General features: G+C 42.3%; 1 protein-coding gene across 1 annotated transcript in view; it reads left to right on the top strand.

Moving 5' to 3' along the window:
* Window positions 1–2,756: 2,756 nt before the first annotated feature.
* Window positions 2,757–19,267, top strand: part of RAP1B (RAP1B, member of RAS oncogene family) — a 34,759-nt gene continuing 18,248 nt past the window's right edge. Inside the window, exon 1 of the mRNA XM_054630856.2 lies at window positions 2,757–2,947. The gene's annotated coding sequence lies outside the window, so the exon portion shown is untranslated. The remainder of the gene's footprint in view (window positions 2,948–19,267) is intronic.

Here is a 19,267-nt window from a genome sequence, read left to right as displayed (position 1 = left end):
AGATCTGCATTCTGTCCCAGAGATGGCTGTGTTTCAGCAGTAATGAAACTGCAATACACATAGTGCCACATTCTTCACTCCAACACCCATGCAGTCCCAGTGAAAACAATGCAGGCAAAGTTAGGAAAATTGCATGGAGGTGACCAAGGCTGCCCTGCCAAGCTTTTGTTAAAGAATCATTAAAAAAATATGACTTTGTTTTCCCCAAATAATCTATCAACCCCCACCTTACTCCCCCACTAGTTCCACTGAACTTTTTAACAAGATTCGTCAGTATTTTCCTCCTCATCTTGCATGAGGAAGATCTTCATGAGGGGATCTTCTACATGCTCTTGTTCCTCACAAGAGCCATGACATTATCAGATGGCTCACTGTGTTAGTGATGAGCAGACTGAACTACCTCCAGCTAAGCACTGGTCATTGAAATAAAAGGGTTTTGAAGTACATGCAGGCAACTGGCAAATTGGGAGACAGAGGTTACAGCACAAAGGACGTTACAGTGCTTTAGAAAGGTCTATTTGATGTTAAGATTCATGTGCATAAGCAGGTCTCTACTGCTTTTTGTTCAGTAAACAGGCAGCTGGGTATTTGACCTTCTTCTTTTAAAATTCCAGATCAATGCTCGGCATGAGCAGGCCCACTAAAGCAAGCTGATGTGTCTGTGCTGTTCCTATTAAACACAACATCACTGCAGCCACATCCTCCTCATTTCACCCAAACTCCTGGTTCTCTGGGGAGTTGCTCTATCACAGGGAAACCTCAGCACTTGTTCAGCTGCCTGAGGTAGAAACTCTGAGCAAGCTGAGCAGAACAAGCCCTGGGAAGTACTGGGTGAGTATGCCTTGTAAGCACACCGATTGCTCTTTGCCAGTCACACTGATATGAGTAAAGCTGGTTTAAGAATTGAGCTGAGGATTAGCTAGATGATTCATAGGAAAATCCAAAATTAAGGGTCCAATTTACATTTAAACTATGTGGCTGAGAGAGTTGGGGAGAGGGAACACTTGGTCTCTTGCTTAGAATGAATCCTAATTGCCTATTTCTTCTGGCTACAGTGATCAATCTCCAAACACGTCTATATTAAGCAAACCATATGTTTATATATGTGTATATACACTTCTTGTAAAATACTAAGGTCCAGTTACCCCTATGTGAAACTCAGAACACCAGGATCTGTTCGCAGAGGTTTACTCATGACCCCCAAAGGCCACCTTCCTCTTTTCTTATTGTATTGCAAACAGGAGCATTTGCCCCAGATATAAAACATATATTTTTATAGAACATATTGTTCTATAAAACACAGAACGATTAAAGGCACACTGTAAAATACTATTACATTAATGACACGTATCTGTTCCTGGAACACTGCAAGGCAAGTTATTTGTGATTAACCTAGTTCACTGAAGAAAGTTGTGAGGGCTGAGGATATTTATCTTTGTTCTTTTCCTCTGAATATTTCTGGTGCTGATAACAGTATCTAGTGACAGAAAAAATAAGAACACAAGTATTTTTCTGTCTGGTGAGCTAATATGCTACACAGTAGCAATAATTGCATGAAATGCTCTTCTTATTTTCACTTGAAAGGCTGTATTTCACCTATTCATCTCATTAATGATTTTTGTCCTGCATAGGATGTTTCTTTTGCTTAGAAAGGACTGGTTTCTATGGACTTGATTTCTCACAACCAGAGCTCTCTTGCATTATCCATCATTTACAGGGATTCATTATCAAAGGACTGCACACGAGTTTAAGCTGTAAAAGACCAAGAGATTTGTCTGGACTTTGGAAGAGATTTTATGACATTCAGGATTTGGCAGCAACACTGTAAAAGAAAAATATTTTTTGAAGTGTGTTGCTTTCTGGATGCCCTGTATCTCGATGAAGTCTTCCCTACGAAGGGCAGTTCATTTCCCTGGTCATCCTGTGACCCTGCTCTGAGCTTTAGCATCTCCCACAGATTCGCTTGAACTCATATGGGCTCCCTTTTCTATCTCTGTCCTACAAACAGAAAGCCACTGCTTCCTCCACACCCACTCTCCTTGCCAGAAGCCTCACTGCAACTTCCTGTCAGTTTTATACACGCTTGTGCAAGTGTGGAAGTGCCGTGGACTTCCTCAGAGCACAAGTTTGGTCTGAAAGCACAACGTTAACTCTTTACTTACTCAGTGTTTCCTAGAAACATAAATGCTCATTTAATCTTTATCAGCTAAACCCTTTGTAACTGGAAAATATAGGTGACATCGGGGGGACGGGGGAGAAACGTGATTTGCATATTTTAGGACTGAAATAACAGAAAAGCTAATACGGTAATTTTTTGCAGGCACTGGAAATCCTGCTTTGTATCGGCAAGAATAATGATAAGACTTTTCACATCCAGAGGCATAATGGTCCACATAAAACCAGCAGTATGCGGCATCTCTGAAACACCTTTGACTAGTGGATCTCAACACCTTTTTAGAAACGCAGGAAATAGTGCGCTGGCATTTACTTTTCCAGCTCTTTACGTTCTTAATTAACTTTAAGCAACCATGCTGTGCTTTCGGCGCACCTTTGAGCGGTGACTAAGCCACGGCTCCCAGCTGGAGCGCACAGGAGCTCGGGCGAGGGGCGGCGTTCCGCCAAGGAAACCCCGGCCATCCCGGCCCCCTCAGCCCCGGCCCCGCCACCCCCGGCCCGGGGCGGGGCGGGGCGGCCGAGCGCGTGCGCGTGCGCGGGGGGCGGTGCGCGGGGTCAGCCCTCCCCGTGCCCGCCCCTCCCTCCGCCCCCGCCGCGCCAGAGCGAGGCTGGGCGTGCGGCGTCACGGCGACGGCCCCGAGCCGCGCCCCGGCACAGGCGGCGAGCGGAGCGCAGCGGAGCCGAGCGGAGCGCAGCGGGCGCGGCGCAGCGGGATCGGCCGGCGAGGCGGCGGCGGCGGCGCGCGGTCGGCGGGGAGCGGAGGCGCTGTCCGGTGGGTTGCGGAGGGCAGCGCGGGCCGGGCCGCGCCGCTGTGGCGGGGAGCGGCGTGGCGTCTCTGGTACAGGTGGCGGGGCGGGGTGGGGTGGGGTGGGGTGGGGGCGGCGGCGAGAGGGGGGTGGCGGCGGCGACGGCGACGGCGGGGAGCGGCGCGCTCCGAGGAAAGGGGCACCAGCCCGGAACATGGCGGAAGTGGAACCGGGAGCCGCCGCCTCGTCCGGCCTCAGGCGTGGTGGGACCCCGAGGGGGTGGGGGGAGCGGGGCGCTGAGGGGCAGCCGTCGCGGTCGGGCCCAGGGCTCGGCCCTGCCGTTCGCCGCCGCCCCCCGGCCGCCGGTCCCCGTAGCAGAAGTTGGAGCGGAAGCGGAAAGTTGTAACCCCGCGGGTCGGGGCCGCGACGTGGGGCCCGGACGGCCGCGGGGAGGGGCGGGTGACGCCCGGCGCGGCCCCGCCGCGGGCGGGGAAGGGGACGGTGCCCGGCGGCCGCCGGCGTTGTCAGCGGGAAGTCCGAGGCGAGCCCCACCTAGTCCGGCCGCGGGAGAGAAGCCGCTCGCTCTTTCCGGCCGGTGCGTGGGGGCGAGGCGGGGGGGTCAGGCCGGGCGCGGCCGGCCGGGGCAGCCCGCCGGGGCTGTGCCTGGGGAGGCCACGGAGCGGGACAGGCAGCCAGCGCGGGGGCCTGCGAGTTCCCTTCCTGCTTACCGCAAAATGAAAAGGAAATGACAGGGATGTTCGCCTCGTCTAAACGCCCCACCATCACCCGTGTCAAAGCAAATGGAAGAATTTGACTGACACTTCCTGCGCCAAACCCGTTTACTGAGCCTGAGGTCCTGGTACCCTTCTGCGTGCGTTAGTGAAGAGGTGGTAGAAGGAAAACAAAGTTTGCAGAGGGGAGAATAAAACCAAATCTGCCTGTTCTCGCATTGGCCCTAGATTACAGAAGAGGATGAGAAACCAAGGTTTTTGCAAAAAAGAATAGCATGCTTTTACTCCTGTTTCCATCTTGAAGGCATGGATTATGCTGCTCAGGGTAAATGAAACAAAAAAAGGGAAGTCTTTCTCTGTACTGCTTTGGGATACAATAGTACAGTTCCAAGACAGAGGGTATGTCACAGATGCCCAGGTTGAAAATCATACAGGTTCTGTATGTGTTCTTGCATTTAGATGTTTTGATTAATGTAATTGTAATTTTTCGCATATAACAGCTACATCTTACCCCGGCATGAGATGTGTAGATAGTGTATGACAAAGACTTTTCAGTACTCTTTCCCAGTGAAGTATATGTTGAAATTACTCTTATAAGGAAAGGAGTCAAGAAATACTCTTCCTTTCCGTGAATTATAATTAAAGGGCAGTGAAGCAATCACATTACCTTTAAGAATAACCATTCAAAACCAAGTGTATTTCCCTTTGGAAAGAGTCTCTTATCTCTTGTGAAAAACTTGGATCATTATTTAAGTTATTACCTTTTGCATGGCTTGCCTTGATAGTAAAATCATAAGCTTTTGGGAGGGGAAAAAACCCAAGCAAACTTGGTAGAGTTGAGTATTTAAATTTTTATTATTCATTGCATCTTTTTTTTACTCTTCCTCAAAATCTATGCTGTAGACTTCATTCTAGATAAAAACGAACCTAGTGAATAGTGGGGTATACTTGTACTATTCACATTAAAGGCTTTGCAAAAATAAACTGACTAACTAGATGTGATGTTTTATTCCTTTGGTACATGTATGTTTCAGGGATGCTTCTTGTAGTGTTATGAGCTACTCCAGGTTTAACTTAGAGCTGTAGTGTAAAACCGTATTATTTCCTGTACCCAAGTAACTGAGTTTGGAATTACGCTGTGCAGTGTAAGTGCCATGTATTTTTTTTGCAATGAAGATGATCGTACTTGGAGCACCTGTCTGCCTAGGGGTGAAATCATCTGCAAAACAGAGTTGAAAGACCAAAAAAAAAGTAAAGCCAGAACTTATATATGGGGGGGGGGGGGGGAAACCCAATGGACTTTTTACTGTCTGTACCTGTGCTTCTATTACTATATATGTGCACCAGATAAGTTTTCTGAACGGAATTAAAATTGTGCTATTTTGTTCCAAAGCTCTCCTGTAGGACAGTTCATCAAAAATAAATCTGAAGTGAGCCATGACAGTTCTTTTTGTGCTGTGCCAGTTTTTGCAGAGTAAAACTGACTGTCTTTTTAATTGAGAGCCTTTCTGGAGCAGAGGCAAACAGATGGGAATCTAGGTGAGGGCCTACAAAAGGAGAAAGAAATTGCTTTCCATGGCTGAGGAAGGAAGTGTGCTGAAGGCTACACTGTAGCTTGTGATCTCACAGTAAATGTGACAGGGAACTAAAATAAACAGTTGTCCACCTATCATCTGGGATGTGGGAAGTGCAAGAGTCACAGAAGTACTTGAGTACTTGATGCTTACTGCTACCGTGCCAATGCTGTCATGCACAGAGCTCTGCTCAGGGTTAGGTACAGAGAGGTGCTCTTAAGGATAAGAATATCTTACTGATAAAAACAGGCACTCTTGTCCTTGGGTGTATGCTGAGAGGGTCGACTCTCTTATGAATTGGCCTTTCTAAGTAATGCTTAGATGGCTTTCAGATACCTCGCTGATATTTGAGAGTGTTTGTCAGGTTAGGCTCCAGTTGGGAGTTTTAATCAAAATTGCTCCCTTAGTAGAACAGATCACTCAGCACGAGCTGTGCGACACAAGTCTGTGTTTAGCTTGTGGTTGTGAGTGCTGCCACTCCTTTAGCTCAGAACTAATCCAAAAGCAGACCAAGTGCACTGTGTGGTGTCAGTGTGCTGAATCCCTGCTGAGTTGGGGCAGACTTCTGCTGTGTTCTGTTGCATCTAGGTCAGGTACAGGGATATTTTAGACAGCCTCCTTGCTCAGGGAGATGAAAGGAGTATCTACAGTAACTACACCTTCATATATCAAGGCAAACTTTGTTTTCCTGCTCAGATGTGGTTAAGATGGTGTGTTTCTATTTTTCTTGCATAAAGCAGGGGAAAAAAGAAGTGTTTTTGTACTTGAATGCGATTAATAGACCTGTTTTCAAGCTGAGTTTTTAAAGTTGTTTAACAGTTGAGTGTAGTAGATCTGTAGTGTCTTAGGGTATCTAATGTATGGCTTTTTCCTTAAGGCCTGTCATGCATGAGGCAACTGGGTGAGACAGGCATAGTAGAGGTAATATTTTAGTGAAGTTATGGCAGTCTGCTTGTAGTAGGCAAATGCTATTTTGACAAAGTCAAAGACCTTGTCTGCTCATACAGACTGTTTCTTCATGAAGGAGTTGAATGAGGTTACCTTCAAAAGCAGCAGAAGGTTATGGCTACTGGAAACTCTCATTTCTCAAGCTTTAGAATGTGTAAAGAAACATTGTAACAACTAAAGTGAAAAAGTTTTTTATTTTTCTGTGTGCCTGCTCATGCCTGCTGTTGTGAGTTCCTGACGTACTCATACTGCATGTTCTTCTCTCTTCTAACAGCAAGGAAAGGGAGGAAGGCTGTAAACACCAGGTTGGAAATCTGCCTATTAGGCAGGCAATTTTTGAAATATAAAATTAAGTATTTGGGGGCCCTCTAGCTATTCAGGATGCTTCTTTTTCAGGAGCAGTGTTTTAATAGTGATTTTTACTACTGAAGCAGTAGAGTGAAAGTCACTGTCAGGCCCTAGAAATATGTGTGTTATAGAATTACAGAAACTTTTTAGAGGCGAACCAGGAAGAAGAGGAGGCATTTGACATTATTTTGTACACTGTCCCAGTCAGCACTCTATAGTTATTAATCTAAGGACTTGATGTTATTTGAAGTAAGTCCTGGCTATGCAGCTACAACAAGAGACTGCTGAGTAAGTCCACATGGTTAGCTCATTCCTGACCAAGGGAGAAAGGCTAGACCATAGTGCAGGGGTAGGACAGCCTAGCCCTTCTCATGGATTGGTGTTTGCATCCTGTGCCAGACAAGCAACATCTCATGTTTCTCCCCAGCTTGAAATTCTCTTCAGGAAATCTGTACTTTCTTAGATCACTTGGTATCATTCCTGCAGCTGTTGCAACACAGGAAGCTGGCCTAAATCTGAATGACTTGACCAGGTCTTCAGCAAAATGGATATTGTGTGACACTGTTACTCACTCATGAAATAATTTCCAATGTATCTCTAATTGTAGAGCTGTAAGAAACCTTACATGATTAAACTTTTGGGCAGTATTGAGGACCTGGAACAGGATAAGAGTTCATTTTTATAACTGAAGACAAAGCAAGGCTCTGTCATTCTTTTTTTTTTTCATAGAAACTCAGGAGAATGTGTTCTTTGCATCAAGATTTGTTGACATTGAAGTGACTCTTACAAGCTTTAATAATAGCAGTTATTATTACCTAATTTCAGTAGGTAATCTGGATTAAAAGAAAATATGTACTTCAGCATTTCTATTAGTATGGCTTACTCTATATATATAATGTGACATTGTCTTCAGTTAAACTGAAATAATTTGTCAATACACATAGTCCCTGCAACTTTCTTTTTGTTTTTCTGCATTAGTTGTCTTAGCTTTTGAAGTCTTGTCCTATTTTTTCCCGCTCACAGTCTCTGTTTCTGAAAGCTAACCAATTGTGCCTTCACTTGTTTTTATGTCTGCAGTGAAGAAAAGTTTCTTAAAAGCATGCTTCGTATATCAGGAGGAAGCAAAAAAGTCAGTACCAGCACGTCTCTGTCAAGGATGAGTTGCAGACACTTGTGAGTTATCTATGTGGAGTTCAGAGGGGACGTACAGGAGATAGAAGGAGAACCTGTCACTAGGAGTGGCACTTCAGCACTACAGAAGTGAAAGCGGTTTTGGTAATTGCAGAGTCAGACCAGCTACTTTGATTTTCTTTTTTTAGCAGTTTCATGTATGGTCAGTATTTTTTATTTGAGATGAACATTGGACTACATGACAACCCAGATAACAGTGATTGTTAGGTTGTGAAACTGTACAATCCCTGTTTGCAGTTAATCAAATTTTTATAACACTTGGTCTAATACCTCCCCTAGAAGTGATTTGTTAGAAGACTAGTGGAAAGTTGCAAACTGTTGCAGAAGGGTAAATTGGAATGTGGAATGGAAATAATCTCCATTGACATGGAAGTTACCTAAAAATCTTACTCTCTGCAATACAGTGTTTAGGACTAGATTGATTTATTTATCAGGTGACAATTACTGTTGCTACTGAGTTGTGGAAATGTTCAAAGCCAGGCTGGATGGGGCCCTGAGCTGCCTGATCTAGGGGGTGGAATCCCTGTCTGCCTGGCAGAACTACATAATCTCTTAGGTCCCTTTCTACTCAAGCCATTCTGTATGCCCGGCTGTGTCCAGGTGCGTGCGGGGACAGCCCAACAATGTACAGGAACCTCTGTCACTAGTCTTGTACACATGAAGCAGTTATGGGGGGTTGTTAGAATTTGTAAGATGCTGTCAGTAACTCTCCTGTGATCTTTCACCATGAAGCTACCTACAAGGTAACATTCTGATGTACTAATTGACCGTAAATGTAGCCTACTTGGCTTCATATGATTGTGTTTTGGATAAAATATTGCTGAAGGATTTTCTTTTAGTTGGGAGAGTGTATAAATTAATACAGCTTGGCAAAATCTTGACTCTTGCACTTCTGGAGTTATATTTATGTAGTTAGTATGAATAAGGATGTATCATACTGTCTTTTTGTGACTCTTCTGACTTGTTTAAAATGGAGATTTGATGGGCAGTAGACATTCTGTGAGTCTGATGATTTTATTACTATTCAGGAGTATTTGTTATTTAGTGTCTGTTGTTTATATTGGTAGAAGCATACAGAAAATGCAGTGTTGTCTTCATGGGTTTTATGATGAGGAGTGTCAAAAATGAGTTTGTGGCAAATGTCAACTCTCCTTCAGAATTCTTACAAATATAATACCAATCCATGGATGAATTTCCAAGGCAATTTTATATCAACAAGTTCGAGATGCCTTGGACTTGTGTTTTCTGTGAGCTATTATGTTCGAAAATCTAACCCTCTACCAAGATAACTTAATTTCAGAATGTGCCATGCTTCTAGAAAGTGATGCCAAATTGTCATCAAATTGTCACTTGGTGGAATCAAAGAGACTGTAGTAGTCCTGTGGCATCAAGGAGCACTGAAGAGGCAAGAATAGCTAGCTGACTGTCATGCTGGAGAATATCACTCTTCCATTTTTCTGATATATCTTTTTTGACTTAGTAGCAGATTTGATGGGATTTCACCAAAGAAGAGACCCCCTGGCACTTAATCTCTATGGGCATTGGGTAGGTTTGGAGACAAATAAAGAGAAGCTGTAATACTATAATAAGCAAGCACTTGTAGCTAGTTTTTTTTCTGGATGCTTGGTCTTCAAATGTTCTTACTTTTGGTGTACTATTTTCTGCTTGCTTTTAGATCTGAATACTAGAGAGGGAAGCAAGCATTTCTGAATTACAGCTATGTATACCTGTACTTACTGTATGTCCTTATTTTATTGTTACTTTTTCACCTTTCTCTATATTTGAGCTGCAATTTTTGTTTACTTTTATTTTATGCTGCTCTGGTTTTTGTCCTGATCACCTTAAACCTTTTGTTTCAGGAATTGCCCAAAGCTAAATTGAGGTTCAGCCAGAGATCTTGCATAGAAAACTCAAGTGTGGTAGCTGAAATTCTGCGAAGACTGAGAAATTGAAAATGAGGTTTTACAATTAAGGGCTTTAGGCTGCTGTGTATGCTTGTGTTTGGCATCCTTTTGATCTGTGTGTTGCTTTTCATCAAACTCTTAAGAGTAATCTCAGAAGAAGAGTGCTGTATTAATATAAGTAAAAATTAGAGTGACAAAGTAAGACTATTTCATGTGGAGCCTGGAACAGAAAGATCTAGTAGGTTGTCCAGTTTTATGCTTGAAGAGCAAAAAAGTCCTGAAGTCCTCCTTTTCTGATGGAAATCTGGGTCCTGGTTAGCCAGGAAACAGGTGAAGAAGCACCATTAAGTGCACGTTAGTTTGAACATAATTAAGCTGCAGTAACCAATATTTTGAACAATGTGCAGTCTTACTAACTAGTTCTGCTTCTAGCCAGAGGAAGGATCTTAAGATCCAGTTTGCAAAAAAGTTTTTCAAAGACAAATATGTTAATTTGAAAATATTTGTACTTACAGGTAATGCAATTCTTCGGTTACTTAATCTTATTGTGAGACCACTTTTAAAATAAGCTGTAAGTTTCACAGAGGAAACCTGAAAATAAGCTATAAGTTTCACAGAGGAAACCTGAAGTCTCTCTTCTGAGCTGAATGCTGAATCTGTTGTGGTGGAAGTGAAAATAAGGAATCATTCACAGGCTTGCCTAAGAAGGTTGAAGTCACAGATCACAAGAACCTAAAGAGAGCAAGCATTTGGTAAACTGCAGGCACCTTAAGCAACGTGGGGATGAAAGACTGGTTCCCTGAAGGATAAACTTGCTTCACTGGGACAGTCAGGGCAGACTGAAAAGTCATTCTTCTGCTTGGGCTTTGCCCCAAAACCAAATTGTTTTGAGATGCTTGTATTTAACTTGCTAAAAGTAAAACTCCTCAGTGAAAGATTAAGGATGTAGTGGTGATGCTCATTCAAGTGCTGTGGTGATTGTGATTGTCATAGCGTAAATAATAGATGAGTCTTAGAAGACAGACGTGCAGATTTTGTTTAGAAAGGTCTGCCCATCCAAAACTCTAGAGTCAATTTTACATTTCAGTAACCTTTGGACATCTTCTGTTACCTTATCAATGTGTTTGATTTGTTGTGGGTTGACCCTGGGTGGACATAAGGTGCCCACCAAAGCTGCTCTATCACTCCCCTTCTCAACTATATGGGGTTTGTGTGGCCAAAGTTTGGTAGCATGTAGGCTATAGGACTATCTTTTGTGAGAAGCTGCTAGAAGCTTCTTCTGTGCCTGGCAGATCCAGTCCCTGGTAGTTCCAAAGATGAACGTGCCACTAGTCAAAGCTTGACCAATTAGAAATGGTGGTAATGCCTCTGTGATAACAGATATAGGAAGAAGAAAGAAAAACGAAGTTACTGCACATTTGTAATTGCAGCCAGAGAAAAGCAGGGTGAGAACATGTGAGAGGAGCAACTCTGCAGACACCGAGGTCAGTAAAGAAAGAGAGGCAGGAGGCACCAAAGCTGGGATTCCCCTGCAGCCTGTGTTGCAGCCCATGGTGATGCAGCTGTGCCCCTGCAGCCCATGGAGGACCATGAGGATGCAGAGATCCACCTGCAGCCTGTGGAGGACACCCACACCAGAGCAGGTGGATTCCTGAGAGGAGACCATGAACCCATGGGAGGCCTATGCTGAAGCAGGCTCCAGGCAGGGACTTGCAGACTGATGGAGGGAAGAGCCCCACACTGGAGAAGTGCCTTGGTAGAACTTGTGATCCTATGGGGGACCAATGCTGGAGCAGCCTGTCCTTGAAGGACTGCACCCCATGGAAGAATGATCCATGCTGCAGCAGTTTGAGGGGTTCTGTTGCCCATGGAAAGGACTCATTGCAGCCATTTGCAGAGAACTGTTGTAAGTGAGATGGACTCACATTGGAGTAATTCGTGGTGAACTATTTCCTGTGGGAGGGACCCTGTGTTGGAGCTGGGGAAGGACTCCTCTCCCTGAGCAATGGGAGAAGGAACCTGTGATGAACTGACCATAACCCCCATTCCCTTCTCCCTGTGCTTCTGGGGAAGAAGGTAAAATTTAGGAAGGAGGGAGGGGTGAGGGGAAGGTGTTTTAAGGTCTTCTTAAAACCACATTATCCTGCTCTGATTTTGTTAGTAATAAATTCAGTTAATATCTGTAATACCAGCATTTTTTGCCTCTGATTGGATTTGTTGAGTGATCTCTTCTGGTCCTTACCTTAACTCATTAACCTTTCATTATATTTTCTCTCCCTTGTCCAGGGCAGAGGCTTGTGGTAAGAGTCTTTGGTGGGTGCCTGGCATCCAGCCAGGGTCAACTCACTGCAGATAGAAAAAATACAGCATAAGGCTTGTGGGTCAAGATAAGGACAGGGAAGACCTCTTGCCAGTTGTTGTCATGGGGATAAAATAGACTCAGCTTGGGGAAATCAGTTTAATTTATTGCAAATCATATAGGATAAGATAATGAGAAATAAACCCAAATCTTAGTAACACCTTCTTCCCAGGCTGAACTTAGCTCCTAAATTTTCTACCACCTCTCCCTTAGAGGCACAGTGGGGTAGAGAATGGGGGCTACAGTCAGTAGCATGTACATGTTGTCTCTGCTGCTCCTTCCTCAGTAGGACTCCACACACTCTTCCCCTGCTCCAGTGTGGGGTCTCTCCCATGGGAGATAGTCCATCACAAACTTCTCCAGTGGCAGTCCCTTCTGGGGGTGCAGTCCTTCGGAAACAAACTATCCCAGCATATCATTCCCATAGTGTTACAGTCTCCTTCAGGCATTTAGCTCCTCTGACCTGGGGTCCTCCATGGGCTGCCAGTGGATCTCTGCTCCACTGTGCACTTCCATGGGCTGCAGTGGGACAGCCTGTCTCACCATGGGCTGTAGGGGAATCTCTGCACAGGCACCTGCAGTACCTCCTCCCCCTCCTTCTTCACTTCACTTTGGGGTCTGCAGAGTTGTTGCTCTTGCATATTCTCACTCCTTTCTCTGCTGCTGTTGTTCCCCTAGCAGTTGACCCCTCCAACCCCCTTCTTACATATGTTGTTCCATAGGTGCTGCTGTTACTAATGGACTCAGCTTTGGCCTCCAGTGGGTCTGTCCTGGAGCCCATCTGGCACTGGAGATGGGGGAAGCTTCTGGCAGCTTCTCACAGAAGCCACCTAGCTAACAAAACATTGCCATGCAAACCAAATAAAATTTGACTTGTAGCAAAGCGAGTTTTGAGGTATGACAGGTTTCTCCAGAAAATGGCAAGCTTTTAAGATGCAGAGGAACCAAGAATTACGGTCTAAATATGAACAAGAGTGATCTTAAGAAGATTCAAATACAATCTTGTGGAGACTTGATTAAACAAGTTTAATCCTCATTAATTTGGTAACTCAGTACTAAAGATCTAGTTCACGTAATTGAAAGTGGTGTGGGGACGAGTGTAATTCAAATTCATTTGGTTAAAATTATTCAGTTTTTTGTGTAGGTGTCCTCATGGGAGAGGACATGAGCTCAGGCTTGCAAGTGTGAATTGCTTACCTTTGGTGTTATGCTCCTAACTCACATCTTTCACCTCTTGAAAATTTGTGGCCCATTAAATGAGTTCTGGGGGTGCTAAGGTGCATCAGCTGCTCACAGAGCACGTATAGAGCTATAGCAGTTCACAGCTTTGCATGCAGATATTAGCTAGAACTTCTTTTTATGTAGGCTGTTGGTTTGTTTTTTGGGTTGGATTTGTTGTGTTAGTTGGGTTTTTTTGGCAGGGGACAAGGGGATGGGGAATTGTTTTAGTGGGTGGGATTTTTTCTGTGGGGTTTAGTTTAATTGGTTGAGCGTTTTTTTGTGTTTATGGTTTTTCTTAAATACCCTCCTCTGGAGCTTGTAGCAACTTAACAGTTGCCTAAAGAACAACCAAGTTGTTGCATCTGCATATGGGCAGAGGTGAGAAGATCAATGTCTGCAGTTGCCATCTTCTAGTTAAGGTTTGCTTGTGGGTTGGACATTATCTGCGGAGCAACCATCCCTAGGTTCAAAGTGGTACTGCCTTGCTGCCAGAAAGAGAACAGCATTTTTTTTTTGCTTAGGTTTCACCCTCTTCCATTAAGCATGTCAGACCTTTTAGAAAGTCATGTTCATCAGTGGATTCAGCTAATGAAGTTAATTGTGAAAAGAAGCAGTTAAGGTTGAACCTCTGTCATTGCACAAGTAGCAAAACCATGTGGCAGAAAATAGTGGTTGTTGCTGGGTGTCAGTGTATGCCTTTTTCGGGTTACCCTCAGGAAGATGTCTGAAGCTGTAACAAAAGAACCATTGGTGAAAATAGGTGTAATTTGGGTGATTTTCAGTGAGGCTTGTTGCTCATGTTCAAATGCCATGTTTCTCTTAGGGAAGTATTAGGAAGTATTGAGAGTTAAAACAGACATGAGTTACAATTACTTGAGACTTGAACTGGTATGGTTCAGTTATCATGAAAGAGATAATTTTATTCCTGTTAATGAATGCTAGTAGTGAGTAGTCTCAATTTGCATAGAATCAGTGTCTTTTCAACAGATAAAACTTCTAATCTTAATTAAAATGACATATGGGAATTTGTAAGACTTCTCTCTGGCCACCAACCTGATTAGTAATAGAATTACTGTAAATTGTACTGCAGAAGGATACTTTGTATATAAAGGGCCTACACTAGCTGGATTTAAATGGCCAGTAACAAAACATCATATAATGATGAAGGAAATCTTTATATCTGTGCCTTGATGATGTGTTCATAATCTAAACAAACCTGAATAAAACCCAAACTTCTTATAGTGAAGATAGTACAAATAATGATATGTTGGCATGCAAGCTCTGGTGTTGCCAGGGGTATATATGTAATGTGTATGTTATGGAGAAAAATAGAGGAGAGGCAAAAGGTGATCCTGGAATTGCAGTTAAAGCCAGCATTGGCTTAGGTCTGTGGAAGGAAACCCGATACCAGGCTTTACTAGTTCAGCAGCCAGTGTCACAATCAAAGTAGAGCTAGGAGTGCCAGATACTAAGCAGATACCAGATGGAATTTGAGACTAGGTCTTGCTTCTGAAAGAGAAATTAAGATGCCCTTTTCCAAAGAAGAGTACCTTAAGCCAACTGGCAAGCTTAAAGTAACTTTCAAACTGCACTTACAAAAGAAATATCTTAACTCTGAAAACTTCCATGCCTTACTTGTAGTCCTGCTGGCTATTACCTTGTTTTGAAGCTTGAAAGATAAAATTTAGTGTAACAATTATGGGGACAAACAAACAGTTACATCTGCTTTTAATCAGGAGCACGCATATCAGGTAATGTAGTGTGTACTATGATGTGGCAATCCATTAACTTGGAAAAATTGTAGAGCTAAATACTGATCCTTCTCTTAATGACAGCAAAGCCAAATTCACAGCATCAAATTGCTCGCTCAGTTCTCAGAACTTGCTTTATGGTTGAATATCTAGCTTATGCATAGCCAGATATCGTAATGTAGTAATTATGCATTCTCTGAATTGAATATACTTGTAGTATTTTTTTTAAATCTCTGTGTTGTTTCTGTTTATTGCCTGCCTGGATTTTCTTTGCAAGCATAAAAATTACTTGCAATTCTGTTTGTTCAGGAATTACGAGGTTATAATTTTAACTGTAAGTCTGACTGGTAGGACATTCACAAACAATTTTCCTGGGGATGGTGACTATTTGAAAGGAATAGGGAGAAAATGCAAGATTGTGGCAAACAGCCACAGAAACTAAGAATATACCTGATAAATGTTACAAATTGCATTTGAAACTTAAATAGATTCTATAGCATAGGCTTTATAAAGTACTCCACATTTGAATTGACACGTTAGAATTTTTGCACAAAGTTGAAACTTTAACTCAGTAACTGTTGAAGCATGGGATATTTTTAGTAGCATAAGAATGTTCATTACATCACTTGCTTTGAAAATGCTTTTTATATTTTGTGTGAATCTACTGCAAGTTGCACATGATTGCTAGTCTCTCCCATCAGGAAACTTTCATCTTGAGATATCAGGGACTTTAAGCAGGCTGCTTTTACCTTTACAACATCCAATAAGTTTATGTTCAAATTTAAGATCTAGCTGGGAGTTAACTTTGACTTAAGAAAAAAAATCTGATTTTATTCAGCTATACTAATTATAGACAGTGGAGCTAGCCTCACAAGGTCAGATGCTGTTAGCTACTTTTGCAGAAATGGTCCCTGTGTGCAGTATTAATCAAGGTAGCTCCCTTCAGTGGAAGGAGGAAAACTTGGTTAAGCTTTCTCTGTGTAAGTGTCCCTGTGGGCTGTTCAAGGAGCAGGTTAAACCTTAGTGCCATGTTTGTGCTGCAGTAGCTTGTTCTCAGGTCTCTGGCTGTTTCTCAGGTGGTCAGTGTGATTTCATGTCACTGAATAAGCTTAACCACCCAGCCAGCTTTTTGAAAATCCTCTGAAGGTTGTCTGACATCAGTTAAAATATTTGAACATAATTGAACAGCTATTTTTGTCCAAGAAAAATTACAGTATTAGTGCCCAAAAGATACTAGCTGTTCAACTGACAAAATACATTGTCAAGACCAGAAACTATCAAAAACAAGTAAAAACTAGAAATAAAAATTGCTTCTAGCTTTGTTTACTGAACAGTTGATAGCTGTACTTACAGGGATCTTGAGTATGAAAGTCTTTATTAGATCCCGATCAGCTTTTCAGAACTGATTTCTGAATAATGTTTTTTATGGATTTTTATAAATGTGTCAAAGTCAGCTCTGGAGTAGTTTAATTTCTTTTATTAGAGGTACACTTACCCTGTTGAGTAAGGGTTATTTGAATTGCTTTAATTTCTAAAGCCTCTAAAAGTTGGTGAAAATGAACAGGCTTCCACTTGGCTATGTTGTCAAAGTTCTGCTTATGCCCTGAAATTATTCCAGAGGGGGGGAACCCTCTGGAATAAGGGGTAAGAGATAAGAATTTAGGACATCTCACATGTAAGTGTTCAGGGAATACTAAGAACAGCACACATCATCTCTTAATTAGTTGTTTACCTGAAAAGAAGGTTCTAAACCAGGAGATTAAAAACATAGTGGAATCTGGGATGGTTTGGACATCTGAGACTATTCCAGTATCAGAAATGAGAAACATCTCTGAAAAGACATAATCCTCTGTGTTTGGCTGGTCCTGTGACTGAACTAGTGCTATTTTTCCAAATATCTGACCATTGTTATCTTGTTTTGTCACAGGACTAGTATCCCCTTTCTGAGAAAAATATTGGATTTTTTTCCCTTAGCTTTTTTTCTCGCCTCTTCTAGTTGTAAGCAAGTAAACCAGTCAGTTAATTTGTTTCATCTGTCAATCTAGTGTTTGACTCTTTTTTTTTTTTTTTTTTCCTCATGCGACTATTTGGGATTAATTTAGGAGTGCTGTTCTCAAGGTGGTTCTAACAAAGTCTCTTTTCCACAGAGGTAAATACTCTGAGGCAAAAGAATTAGGAAAATTTTAGTGAATACAGTGCAACCAAAATGTCAGGGTCTGAACAAGAATCATGGTGTCTATGAAGCACTGAATAATCATGATCCCTTCTGAAAATGATAAGGCTTCTGGGAGGGCCAGTTTATTTAATTCCACACCTGAACAACTAGTTCATTTAAGCAAGTCTTGGGGATATCTTCAAGTAAGTGACTGTACTTAGTTCATGTCTTCAGCCTGGGCTGAGGTCTACTTACAGCTTCATGTGGCTTACTATCACTTGAAAAAATAGGGTTATTAGCTTTCCCATCCCTTAAATAACAAAGTTCAATCAGAACCCAAAATTTGAAACTGAAGGAATTGAAAGACAGCTAAATAAAAAATAAAAAACCCACCCCACTTTCACAATTATCACATCAAGCCCAATTACCAATGGTGTATGAATTTCCTTGAATTCTTCATTGAGTGGTTGCTTTTTAGAAAAGCTTTACAAGCAGTAAGTGTGCAGTTTTTTTTCCATTCACCTCTATAGTAAGGTTACTTATTCCTCAACTTCCTTAGCATCATCTTTGGCTTGCATTTTTCTGGAGACATGCTTCACGAAACTATTGAAGAAAATGTCCAGGAGGCACTTTTTTCCTGGTTTATCTGAGAAGGACAGAAGCAGAAAGCAAGTTCCATGTTTACAGTCCTTGTCAGATGTGAAACTTTTGAAATGCTGCATTTTCAGTGTCTTGTCCTGGTTAACCTTTCTTTCTTCTGTTCTAATAGGTTTATTCAAAGATATGCTGCTCATCCTTCAGAGAGAATCTTTATTGGGAAAAGTGTCCATGTGCATATCAAGTGTGTGCATGTGCTCTTGTAGTTTATCAAGTACTTTAAGTATGCCATGAAGACGTAGAATTAATCAGTTAACTTAATACATTCATTAGTACATTCTGCACTAATGCACTAAGTACAAAAGGTAATATGAACAGACTAGTGAGAGAGGCACAGATACAGTGATTTTGTGGAGTTACATCTCAGGAAGTACGGAAGGCAGTTCCTGGGGTGTCACTGGCAATTAATGGAGGCAGTCTAGAATTGAGATCTGTACTTTTGAGAGATTGTATACTTAAGACAGCATTAGAATCAATTTTGTGATAGTGCTGTTTTTTGAAGAGTAGCTTCCCTCATTTTCTCTAGCTGAATCTTACGTTAAGCATCTCCACAGTTCAGTTATGTCAGATATATCTGTGCATATAAATACTCAACTCAGCTGTTAAAAGGCAGTACCTGCTAAAACTAAATGAAAAAAGAGGTCTTATTTTTTGCATGCTTCCTATCTTCTTGCACTTTAGTGTCTGCATAGGGGCTATAGTTGACAGCATTTTCCTGTCTAAAGATAGGGGAATGGAAAAATGAAAAAGCAAAGGAAAGTTGGCGTTGCTCTCCCTTCTTGCAGATCAGTCACCTTATAGGTAGACAGCCTTTAAAGCAAAATTTCTCCCTTAAAATAAACTCCATTAAATGAAGAGGGGGATTCAAACAAGTTACTCATTATATTTGCTAGGAATAAGTTTAAACTTACTTTGATTTAACTGTTGGATGGTTGGGTAGATACATCTCAAGTGTTCAATAAATCTGGGGACATGCTGCCTATCTGTTGCTCACTTATCCTAGTATCTTTATTTTTGTTATGCCTGTTCAAGTATAACCATTTTGTATCCCCAAAGTGGTCTGGGGACTACAGACAGATACTGTTGTTGTACTTGACCCTAACTTACTCTACAAATGCCAGCCAGACATGGTGTTTTATGGCTTAAACCTCCTCTTTTAGACTTTGTCTTCTGCTTTTTCCCTCACTCATTTGTCATTAATGAGTCAGAAGGAAATCTTGCTGGCATCCAGATTAATCTGGATAAATTATTAGTTCCAGAGTCAAGCATTGTATCAACTGAAAAATAAAGTAAGAGCATGATGGAGATTTAGGATGCCAGCAGTTTCTACAAGATCTGATATGGAAAAATAGGTTTGATCAAGAGCAGAGCCAGGTCAGGTTAGCTGGGAGTCGCTGGAAGGTCAAGTTTGGGAAGGATCAGAGCCAAAGCTGAGTCTGGGGCATGCTTGCAGCCATCAGGCATACTGGTCAATGAAAAAGTACGTGCTAGGCTTTAACAACATCAA

Source organism: Agelaius phoeniceus, chromosome 5 (genome assembly GCF_051311805.1).
Source record: "Agelaius phoeniceus isolate bAgePho1 chromosome 5, bAgePho1.hap1, whole genome shotgun sequence".
Classification (NCBI taxonomy): domain Eukaryota; kingdom Metazoa; phylum Chordata; class Aves; order Passeriformes; family Icteridae; genus Agelaius; species Agelaius phoeniceus.
This window is presented reverse-complemented; position numbering and strand designations above follow the sequence as displayed.